Source organism: Nycticebus coucang, chromosome 8, assembly GCF_027406575.1.
Source record: "Nycticebus coucang isolate mNycCou1 chromosome 8, mNycCou1.pri, whole genome shotgun sequence".
Lineage (NCBI taxonomy): Eukaryota > Metazoa > Chordata > Mammalia > Primates > Lorisidae > Nycticebus > Nycticebus coucang.
The window spans coordinates 71,848,918-71,861,632 of record NC_069787.1 but is presented as its reverse complement, the minus strand read 5'-3'; the positions used below and the strand labels follow the sequence as shown (position 1 = coordinate 71,861,632).

The 12,715-nt window shown below is 36.8% G+C and overlaps 1 pseudogene across 1 annotated transcript; it reads left to right on the top strand.

Annotated features, from left to right (window-relative positions):
- The first annotated feature begins 10,331 nt into the window (after positions 1–10,331).
- Positions 10,332–11,475, top strand: LOC128591362 (glyceraldehyde-3-phosphate dehydrogenase-like; annotated as a pseudogene). The gene has a single exon (XR_008381561.1). The product of XR_008381561.1 is annotated as a glyceraldehyde-3-phosphate dehydrogenase-like (transcript).
- Positions 11,476–12,715: the final 1,240 nt, after the last annotated feature.

The following is a 12,715-nucleotide window of genomic DNA, read 5'->3' as shown; positions in this document are numbered from 1 at the left end:
TGGGACTCAAACTGAAGAGTAATTGTTTGAAGATGGTGGACTGATCTAGCATAATCATTTCACTATGATTTGTCTTTAAAGTCAGATTTATAGAGGCATTATTTATTTACAGTGTAATTCACCCATTTAATGTACACTTCTATTATTTTTGATAAACACAGTTTTATAATCATAATCACTAGCAGTGATTATGATTATAAACACATCCGCACTCAAAAAATGTCCCTCACACCGCGTGTCATCAATCACTCACCCCAATCTCACCACTAGCAACCACTGATTTATTTCCTGTCTTTCTGTATCTTTGCTTTTTAAGAACATCGTATAAATGGAATCATACAGAATGTAGTTTTTCAATTCTTGTTTCGTTTACTTAGCATAATGTCTTGAGATTTATCCATATTACCATGTGTCACTAGTTCATTACTTTTTATTGCTGGGTATCATTATTATACAGATAAACTACGCCTTGTTTATTTATCTACTGGTTGAAGGGTACTTGGCTTGTTTTCTGGTTTTTGTCAATAATGAATAAGTACCCTATAAACATTCATGTACAAGTGTGTGTGTGTGTGTAATCACTAAGTCATAAAGCAAATGTAAATTTAATTTTGTGAGAAAATGACATACTCTTTTCCCAACATCAGCTGTTTAATAGAATTCCATTGCTAAATTAAAAAAATAAATTTTAGACATTCTAATAGGTTTGTAGTGGTATCTCGTTAAGATTATAATTTTCATTTCCCTAATAATTAGTTATGTTAAGCATCTTTTCCTATTCTTATTTACCTGGTGTTGTACAAGGTAATAATTTAAATATCCAACCAATACATATTTGGTGAAGTAGCTGTTCAACTCCTTTGCTCATTTTTATTGGTTTCTTTTCCTTTTGTTTAGTTTTGAGACTTGTTTACATATCCTGAATACAACTTCTTTACCAGTTATGTGTTTTGCTAGTATTTCCCACCAGTTAAAGGCTTGTATTTTCATGTTCTTAACAGTAGTTTTCGAAAAACAATAAGATTTATTTTTAGTGAAGACCAACTTATCAATTTTTTTCTTTTATGCATTATGCTTTTGGTATTATATGTAAGTAATCTTTGCCAAACTCAGGTTTATAAAATAGTTTTTGCTTCTTTCTAGAAGTTCATAGTTTTAGGTTTCGTGTTTAGGCCTAGGATTCCCATTAAGTTAAATTTTGCATATAATATAAGGCATACAGTGAGACTTTTTGCATACTGATATCAAATTGTTTGAGCACTGTTTGTTGAAAATATTAACTTTTTTTTTTTACTGAATTGCCTGTGTACTTTGTTCAAAAAACCAATTGACCATATATGCATGGGACCAATTCTAAACTGTCTGTCATGTTCCATTGATCTGTGTTTCTATCCCTCACCAACATCATCACTTTATAGTAAGTCTTGAAATCAAGTGATGTTAAGTGTTCAAATTTGTTCTTCCTTTGCAAAATTGTTTTGCCTATTCTAAATTGGTTTTCCACATAAATTTTTGAATCATTTTGTTAATTTCTACAAAAAATCTGCTGAGAATTTGATTAGGATTGCATTTAATTTAGGATTGAACTGATATCTTAATAATATTGTCTCATTTTATAAAAATTGAATATATATCATTTATTCATACCTTTTTAATTCCTCTTATCAAAGTTTTATACTTTTTAGCATGCACATATTGCCTATTTTATATCTTTTTGTGCAGTCATGAAATGTGATTTAAAAAATGCCTATTTCCAATTGCTTGTTGCTGATAAGTAGAAATACAATTAATTTTTACATATTGACCTTATACCCCATGACCTTGACAACTCACTTATTAGATTCAGTAGCTTTTTAGTAGATCCTTTGAGAGTTTCTCCATAGACAGTCATGTCATCTGCAAATATAGATAATTTTATATTTTTTTCTTTCAAAATTTACATATTTTTTATTTCTTTATCTGAAATAGGGGTAGTGGGACTGGATTTCCTTGCCTTATTTTCATTGTGAATGAGAAAGTGGTCAGTTTTTTATCATTAAGTATGAATTGTTTCTTCATAAATGCCGTTTATTGGGTTATGGAAGTTTTCCTTTTCAAAAAATTTTTATACGTACATGTTCATAGAGTGCAAGTGAGATTTTGCTACATTGATAAATATTGCAATGTGGTGAAGCCAGGACCTCTAGTGCAGCATCACTGAAGCAACATACCCTGTACCCACCAAGCAACTTCTCGTCATCCACCCCACCAACCCTCACCCCTTCCAAGTCTCCATCGTTCATCATTTCACACTCTGACTCTGCTTTCACATGTACACATTATTTAGCTCCTACAGGTAAGTGAGAATATGTGTGTTTGTCTTTCTTTACGTCGTTTCACTTAAGATAATGGCCTCCAGTTCTATCAATATTGCTGCAAAAGACATGATTTCTTTTTTTCTTTTACAACTGAATAGTATTCCATTGTGTATACCACATTTTCTTCATCCAATCTTCTGTTAATAGACATAGGTTGATTCCATATCTATGCTATTGTGAGTAGTGCTGTGATTAACATACGAGTGTAGGTATCTGTTTGTATAATGATTTCTTTTTTCCTTTGGGTAGATACCCAGAAATGGGATTGCTGGATCATGTATTAGTTCTATTTTAGTTCTCTGAGATGTTTCCATACCATTTTCTATAGAGGGTGCACTTTTTTACATTCCTCACCAATACTGTGTAAGAATTCCATTTTCTTCACATCCTCACCAACATTTGTTATTTTTTGTCTTTTTTTTTTGCAGTTTTTGGCCGGAGCTGGGTTTGAACCCACCACCTCCGGCATATGGGTCCAGCGCCCTTCTCCTTTGAGCCACAGGCACTGCCCTATTTTTTGTCTTTTTAATAATAACCATTGTGATTGGGGTAAGATGATGTCTCGTTGTTTTAATCATCATTTCTCTTTTCATTAATGATGTTGAACATTTATGCATATACTACTCAGCCATTTTTTGGCTTCTTTTAAAAAATGTCTATTGGTGTCCTTAGACCACTTTTTAATGGGGTTATTTGTTATTGTTGACTGGTGTGAGCTCCTTATAAATTCTAGTTATTAGTCCCCCTGTCAGATTCATAGTTCGCAAATATTTTTCTCCCATTCAGCAGACTGTCTTTTACTATGTTGATTATTTCTTTTGCTGTGCAGAAGGCTTGTAGTTTATTTAAGTTCCATTTGTTTATTTTTGGTTTCGTTGCCTGTGCTTTTCAGGTTTGAGTCATAAAATCTTTGCCTAGACCAAGGTCCAAAAGAGAGTTTTCCCTAACTTTTCTCTTGTATTTTTATAGTTTTAAGTCTATAACCATTCAAGTTTTTAATCTATCTTGATTTACTTTTATATATGCTGAGAGATTGGGGGGCATTTCATTTTTCAGCATATGGCAATCCAATTTTCCTAGCACCATTTATTGAAAACATATCCTTTCCCTAGTGTATGTTCTTGTCAACTTTGTCAAAGATTAATTGGATGTAAGTATGTGGCTTTATTTCTGAGCTCTTTATTCCATTTTTGTATCAGTACCATGCTGTCTTGGTTGTTGTAGCCTTGTATGATAATTTGAAGTCAGGCAATGTGATGTCTGGCTGTTCTTTTTGCTCAAGATTGCTTTGGCTATTCAGGCTCTTTTTTTGTTTCCATATGAATTTTAGAATTGTTGTTTCTAATTCTGTGAAAGATGGCATTGATATTTTGATAAGGATTACATTTAACTCATAAATTGTGTTAAATAAATGGTCTTTTTAATGATATTAATTCACTTGATCCATGAGCAAGGGAGATTTTTCCATTTGTGTTATGTGTCATTTCTTTCAGCAGTGTTTTGTAGTTTTCTATATGTATTTTTCATTTCCTGGGTTAAATATATTCCTAGGTATTTTCTTTTTTTCTTTTTTCTTTGGTACTAATTGTAAATGGGATTGCCTTCTTGATTTGATTCTTGGCTAGATTGTGATGGGTGTATAGAAATGCTACTGATTTCTCTATGATGATTTTGTATCCTAAAACATTACTGAATTCATTTATCAAATCTAAAAGATTTTTGGTGGAGTCTTTATTGTTTTCTAGATATAGTACCTTCAATAAGCAAAGATAATTTGACCTACTCTTTTCCAATTTGGATGCTTTTTGTTTTTTCTCTTGCCTGACTATTCTGGCTAGGAATTCCAGTAAGCCGTTGACTAAGAATGGTGAAAGTTGGCATTCTTGTCTGTTGCCAATTCTCAGTGGGAATGCTTTCAACTTTCCCTGTTAAGTGTGATGTTGGTTATGTGTTTGTCTGTTATATAGGACCTTTATTCTTTTGAGGTGTGTTCCTTCAGTGCCTAGTTGGGTAGAGATTTATATCATGATGATATGCTGGATTTTGTCAAATGCTTTTTCTGTATTTCTTGAGGTGATCATATGGTTTTTGTCCTTAATCCTGTTTCTGCAATGTGTCACATCTATTGATTTGCATATATCGATCCATCCTTGCATCTCTGGCATAAAATCCACTTGATCATGGTATGTTATTTTTTTATATACTTATTTGTTTGTTTTTATTTCAAAGGGAGTACACATTTTTTATTATGCAGATATCTTGTATGATTCTTAAGTCAGAGCTTTTAATGTGCCCATCACCAGAATAGTGTTCATTATACTCAATAGATGAGTTTTTATTCCTCACCCTATCCTAGCCTCCCACCTTCTTGGTTTCCAATGTCCTTTGTATCTCTTTGTGTCCATGTGTACCTATGATTTAAGTCTCAATTATTTGTGAAAACATATGATGTTTGGTTTTCCATTCTTAAGATACTTCACTTAGAATAATGGTCTCCAATACCCCCCCAAGTTGCTGAAAATGACATTATTTCATTGCTTTTTATGACTAAGTAGAACTCTATGGTACATGCAGGCCTGAAAATTTAATTTGTGAACTCATCCTAGAAAAAGTGCTACATACTTCATTTGGTGACCATAGTGATATTTTGCATTGAGTTATATAACATCTTTTCTAGGATGATTTTGCAAACTTGTCAGACCTCCTACAATGACAGCTCTGATGGCCATTCTAGAAAAAAGTTCCAAAATTGCTTTACAGGGGAGACTAGGCACTAGCATCAGTGCACAGCTTCTTAGGGGGAGTACCTCAAGGGGCACTGTAATGTTATTCACCAATGAAATATGTGGCACTTTTTCTAGGATGAGTTCATGAACTTAATTGTCCCAACTTGTATATTCTATAATTATCTGGTAGAAGTTCTATAAATGTCTTTTAAGTCCATTTGTTCCAAAGTCTAGTTTAAGACTAATGTTTCTTTGATGTTCTGTCTTAGAATTCTATCTAGTGCACCGAGTGGCGTGCTGAAGTCCTGTACAATTATTGTATTGCTCTTATCTCTTTCTTTTGTGAATCTAGGAGCTCCAACACTGAGTGCATAAATATGTACCACAACCTCAGCAATTTGTCATTTTCAAGAAAAGTCATAATTTTGTAATTCATCTAACTTTTTCCTATCATTGAGTTATAAGAGATGTCTTTCCAGATTTCTACCTCCCAGGCCAAAGTGAAACTCTGCACCATAAGTTTTAATAAAAAGAAGAAGGGCAGCGAATGGGTCAGGAAGACATGTTTCTAGCAGAACTTGCAGATCATGTAGTTTGAGGCTACCGACCTAAATTAGAATTTTCCTATCAGAAAGGAATGGTTGTTTCCTTACTTTTAGATTAGTTTAAAGAAGCCTTAGAAACATAGATTGATTCTAGTTTGAATTTGATGCTCATCTATGCACCTCAGTTGACCCAACAACCGGTCGTAGGTGCTTAGTATGTTCTACATTTTAAAATAATTTCACTCTTAGCAGCCCAGTTTTTTCTACTATGTGTCTGGGCTTTTAATCCTAGGTGATGAGATGTTATCTTGCCTACTATTCTCATTTACTGATGTTGCTCATGAAAAATAATGGCTTTGCTTCAATGAAAGTAAAGTATGAGTGAGATAATAACAAAAACAAACATTATTATTTATTAAGTATTTCCACATACTGGTGGCAAGTGACATGCTTTGCTTCATTATCTTATTTAGTTCTCATAGCAAGTCTGTGAGGCAGGTACCATTATTATCCCATTTTAAATATAAAGAGTCAGAGGCACAAAGAATTAACTTACACAAGATTGTAGATATTGGGGTCTGGAGTTGTCTTAGTTGAAATATTTTAAATTACAATAAATTTTTAATTATAAATTTAAATAGATAAAGGATTATGCAAGTTATCAATTTCTTCTTGAATGATCTTTGGGAGTGTGAGACTTTCAAAAAATTTGTTGATTTCATCTACATTAAGGATTAGCAATATATGATCCACGAAATAGTTTAGATATACATGATTGGACGATTAAGTTCACAAACTCATCCTAGAAAAACTACTTTGAAGGGCAGCCTCAGCACTGGGATTAGTGCATAGCTGATCCAGAATTCTAACTCAGTATCTTAACTGCTCCTAAAATATATTGATATCTGCCCATTACTATTTTTTTTAACTGTTTGCTGTAATAGATGATGCTTAAATAGTTAAGTTAATGGGAATTTTCTGTGGAGGAGTTGACTTTTGAAGATAATACCCAGGGTTTTAAAGAAGAACAAAGTTTCAGGCTCTCTGAGAAGTCCTGTCATCTCTGGCTTGTGGAATTCTTTCTCTCTCCCCCAGTGTCAAAATCCTGCTCAGATGTCACCCTTAGAAACAACAACAGCTATGACAGTAAAAGGCAAACAATGGAAGGTATAACCAAAATCCTGAGTCCCTGCCTCCCACTTCAGGGTTGACATACCACACTGAGACCTGTGGCCTGGGTTTGGGACCCAGCTGCTAAAAGCACTTTCTTTGGCTTTTCCTAAGTGGGCTCTCTAAGAAGCCCAGTGATTGTGAATGCTTTAGACAAGCACAGCTGTGGGGGAGCAGGGGGAACATCTTGTTTTATTTCTATAAAGAAAACAAGTTGACAATATACTTGGATCTATCCTAGGATGCTCAATGCACTTCTTGTAAAGTATTTTTTAAAATTTTTGAGGCAGAATAAAAGCATTCACAGCATGGTAGCCAGATTTTGTCCAATTTATAGTCATTTAATTTCTCTTATGCTTCTAATGGGAAAATGTCAATACATTTTATTATTATTATAAAAATGAAAATACCACTCATTATGTAGCTTTTTATGTTTTTAGAATATTTTACATATACTATTTTATTTTATCTAAGGAAAGAAGTAAGACAGATGGAGTAAGTAAAGCACATTTTGGCAAAAAGACTTTCACTAAAGAACAACATAAGGAAAGATGAGAGCTGGAATCTCTACCAGAATTTCTACCTTTTGTGATAACATGACTTGTTGAAACAACTTGCCACCTGGGTATCTTTGTTCAGTCTCCTGGTCATCATTCTACAGATAGATCAGTGTTGTTCCCTGATTTGGAGAATCCTAGCCAATTTATAGTTTCATCAGCAGTGCCTGTTTTCCCACATCCTCACCAATGCTGGATACCAATTGTTAAAATTTTTGCCTATATTGTTGCAGGTGGAAAATTGTTTCTTATGGTCATTTCAATTCATCTTCTTATCCTCACTATATTTTTGACTCTACAAATTGCCTCTTTCTTCTCTGCCTGATGTGTTCATAAAATGCCATATTTTTAATATTTTCAAATCAATTTCAAAGTATTTCTCCTATAAATCACATATATGCATTTTTCCCTTTACATTTAGAAGTCTTTATCTTATGATCAGGGAAATCCAAGCCATTGGCTTTATTGTTATTATACATATACTTGATCTCATTTCTCTCACCATACTGTTCTTTTCTGTTTACTATGATTTTCTTCTCATTCCTGTCACCAGATTGACTGAGGGTTTTTTTTTTTCTTCTGCTTCTGGTTCTGTCTTTGGAACCCCATTTGTGTTGTTCTGTGTCTTACAATAATACCATTTTTGGAATCTCTATATCCCCTAATTAGCTCATATTGAGGCATATATTTTTAATGTATTTAAACATTTTCCTATTGTTGAGAATAAATGAACACTTATAATTCACACCCTTCAAACAGGTATTTGGCATACATTTATTTCTTCTTTTCTCTTGAGAATTATTTTAGTTCCAGAGTTTAATTTTTTAAATTTATGATTTGTGTCTTTTCAAATGTTTAGCAATTGATGGCTAGGGTGATCACAGGCAGTCCATGTGGGTTTTTCTTAGTAGACGTGGAGTGTCAACTCTGCAGTGGGCTTTATTCTTATGGGGAAGGTTCTCGCCAGTAGACAGAGAATGAAAGAATCTAGGCTTCTCTGGGGTGGGGGCCAAAAGCATGGCATCTTCATTCATGGTTGCCAAATTAGGAGACAATGTGCTTTAATGCTTCGTATGTGAAGAAAAGCTGCTTTCTTTTTATATCTTAAATTCATAGTTGCATTCTCCTTTCATCTTTAAAATAGAGTCCTTGATTTACTTAGTGGCTATTCTCGTAATTTTAACCGGGGCACAACACCATGCCCAACTGCTGAATATGGGGAGATAGATAAATGAGGGTAGAGATCAAATGGTGTAGCTATTCAACTGTTCTTTAATGAATTATCTCAGAAATCAGCACTTGACTCATCTCTTGCTGAGTTTACTCTGAGAAGGACTGTACTGCCCTAGACAGCAGTCCTTTACTCATGGTGAAACTTGGAGTTGTCAGGCCATGCTTGGATTTTTCTATCCATCAAGGATTTCTTCTTATGTCTTCCAGAGACCCCATAAATTTTTGATCAAGAAATGGCATCTTTGCTCATTTACCACCTTTCTCCAGAATTACTGAAATTTTACAGACAAAGATCTTGAGGCTTAGAGAAGGTAACCTTAAGAAGAGATGTCATCCAAGGATAACACAACATGTCATATTACACTGTTAATAAGGTAAGGGAAAATCTGCTCTTAGAAGCAAGCTCTACCTCTCTCATCACTGTGCATATAAGCACCTTCACGTTATTAAGCACCAAATAGAAGTCTCTTCTCAGTTCCATTCTTTGAGAAGATGCTATTTACCTTGTCTGATCCAGCTGTATGAGAGATCCCTTGAGCCATCAAGAACACATTATCTTTGGGCAACTGGGGAAACATGATGGTTGGAGTATATAGAAATGTATGAGGAACTCGTCCTCCCATCAGCCTTTTGCTAATTTATCTAACTAAAATGTGTTGAGTGTCTAACCACCCACCACGTACCCTGTTAATATTGAGTTCATTGTGGTAAATGAAAGTAGGCAAACCCTTTTCCCATGGCACCTGTAGGCACCACTGTGACCTCACATCAACAATCAGCCCTTGGCTTCTACTTTTGCTTCTTTTACCTCACTTCTCCTCAGTAAAAAATCTTACTGATCAATACAGTAAAGAAATTGCTTTACTATGACTTGGAAGCAATCTCTGCTACTGTATTGTGCAAGCAAAATAGGATTTTATCTTTTAAATTTTCCCAAGTGGGCTACACATATTTTTAAAAAATCACTTTTATTGTAAATCACTTTAGGAAGACATGGGAGTGAAGAATGCATGTCCAAAATTTATACTGATGCAGTGACAGCTTCTGAACAGCCTTTTTCAAGGTGAACAGTTTCTTGCCATCTTGATCAAAGGGGGACATGTAAAATATGCAGTAAAAGTGAGAAGTGGGATTCAGAGTGGGATTGAACCTTGAGATAACGTAAGTCTGAGGATATTCAGGGTTCATATGTAGGGCTTGCTCTCCTTGTCCCCCAAATAAGAAGATGGCACTAAATCATGGCTAAAGTCTTCTAGCAGTAATCTGTAGCAGGCCTATGTTAATAGAAATATGATACAACAAAGTCTGGTTTCACCTTTTGTATTTTCACTCATAGGATTTTCCTTAAGGTTAGTAGAGGTTCTGTGGAGGAAGAACAAGAGACAATTGAAATGACAAAGCTAGTCTTCAAATCCACAAGATTTCTGTGAGATATTATATCTTAAATTCCCTAGTAAGGTGTAAGAATAAGCTACGTTCTGAAGAAGGATCCATATTTTAATAACCAGATAGATGTCTTCTCTTGTTGCCTATGAAATCTCAGTGACAAAAGAGATTGGTTTGAGGAGAAAAAAAATCAAAGCAGTAAAGTTAAGTTTCCTTTTTATAAAATAATATGAAATGAAGATAACCTTTTGGACTTTTGGATTTTTTTTATCCTTCTGTCTCCCTTCTCAGAACAGAGTTGGAGAAATCAAGCTTTGGCACCTAAAATGAGTAGGAGTTACTTTTTTACTGCTCTTCATGCCTTTCTCAAAGAAATTCTTTAGAAACCCCAGAAGCGGCTCTCTGGTCCTCCCGTTCGTCAGACAGCCGCTTCTTCTAGTGCAGCACCAGCCGCATCCCCGAGGCACCCTGGTGAAAGTGAAGGTCGGAATAAACGGTTTTGGTCGTATTGGGCGCCTGGTCACCAGGGCTGCTTTTAACTCTGGCAAAGTGGATATTGTCGCCATCAATGACCCCTTCATTGACCTCAACTACATGGTCTACATGTTCCAGTATGATTCCACCCATGGCAAATTCCATGGCACAGTCAAGGCTGAGAACGGGAAGGTTGTCATCAATGGAAATCCCATAACCATCTTCCAGGAGCGAGATCCCACCAAAATCAAATGGGGTGAGGCAGGCGCAGAGTATGTTGTGGAGTCCACTGGTGTCTTCACCACCATGGAGAAGGCTGGGGCTCACCTACAGGGGGGTGCCAAAAGGGTCGTCATCTCTGCCCCTTCTGCTGATGCCCCCATGTTTGTGATGGGTGTGAACCATGAGAAGTACGAAAACAGCCTCTGCATTGTCAGCAATGCCTCCTGCACCACCAACTGCTTAGTCCCCTTGGCTAAGGTCATCCATGACAACTTCGGCATTGTGGAGGGACTCATGACCACAGTCCATGCCATCACTGCCACCCAGAAGACTGTGGATGGCCCCTCTGGGAAGTTGTGGCGTGATGGCCGCGGGGCTCTCCAGAACATCATCCCTGCCTCAACTGGTGCAGCCAAGGCTGTGGGCAAGGTCATCCCTGAGCTGAATGGGAAGCTTACTGGCATGGCCTTCCGGGTACCCACTGCTAACGTGTCGGTCATGGATCTCACTAGAGAAGGCTGCCAAATACGATGATATCAAGAAGGTAGTGAAGCAGGCAGCAGAGGGCCCCCTCAAGGGCATCCTGGGTTACACCGAACACCAGGTGGTCTCCTCTGACTTCAACGGTGACACCCATTCTTCCACCTTTGATGCTGGGGCTGCATTGCTCTCAACGACCACTTTGTCAAACTCATTGCCTGGTATGATAATGAATTTGGCTACAGCAACAGGGTGGTGGATCTTATGGCCCACATGGCCTCCAAGGAGTAAGAACCCCCAGACCACAAGCCCCAGCCAGAGCATGAGAGGAAGAAAAAGGCCCTTAGCTGCTGGGGTGCCCCTGCCTACTCAGTCCCCCACCTCACTGAGAATATCCCCTCGACAGTTTCCACACCAGACCCCCTCAAGAACAAGAGGGGCCTAAGGAGCCCCACCTTGTCATGTAACATCAATAAAGTTCCCTGAATTCAAAAAAAAAAAAAGAAACCCCAGAAGCATGAATCCTATGTACTCAATTTTGATATGAGGACAATTAATGACAATTAAGGTTATGGGGGGGGTGGGAAGCGGAAAGAGGGACAGAGGGAGGGGGGTGGGGCCTTGGTGTGTGTCACACTTTATGGGGGCAAGACATGATTGCAAGAGGGACTTTACCTAACAATTGCAATCAGTGTAATCTGGCTTATTGTACCCTCAATGAATCCCCAACAATAAAAAAAAAAAAGAGCTAAAAAAAAGAAAAAAAGAAACCCCAGTACTTGTTGAATGATGTTTTATTGAATTGATCTCTTCAAACCATCACTGGGACAGAGTGAGAATCATACACATCTATACCATTGATGCTCTAGGAGAACCCATTAGACTATATATGAAAGGCATGTCCATTGAGAGTTGTCCCAAGGGCCTAAAAATATCATTCTACTCCTGCTTCCTTTTGCCTTTGTGTCACCTCCAGCATCTCCCTTCAGAAACGCACATATACAGACATTGGACACACACATGTACATTCACATACATGCACAGAAAATATTCCAATGGAGCCTGAAGAATATACTCGTTAAGAGCATAATCTTGGCAGATTGCCTGTTTTGTCCATTTAGCATCTGTATGACCTTGGGCAAGTTATTTAACCTCCCTGTGCCTCAGCTTTCTCTACATCATAGGGTTTTATAAGCATTAAATGGGCTTATCCATGACCAGTATCTAGCACAGGGTCTGGCACTTTGTAAGTGCTCAATAAATGTTAGGCATTATACTCATAATGAATTTTCACCATGTGGATACTTGCGTAGTGATAGAGACTTTCAAATAAGGTACTCTTAAAGATCAGCCCAAATTGAGCTAGGTTTCTAGGCGTGGGTGTGAGGTGGGTAAAACGCTGTGTGGCTTGCCATTTGTTCTCACATGGTTTGAAGTCCCGAAAGCAACTTAGGAACTAGGTAGTAATGGTGTCTGGGTGCCCTTTCAAAGGAGCAAGGTTAAATGTCACTTGCCAGGTGCTGAAACTTACCCCAAGGACAGTAAGTTAAGGGAACTAGCTATAT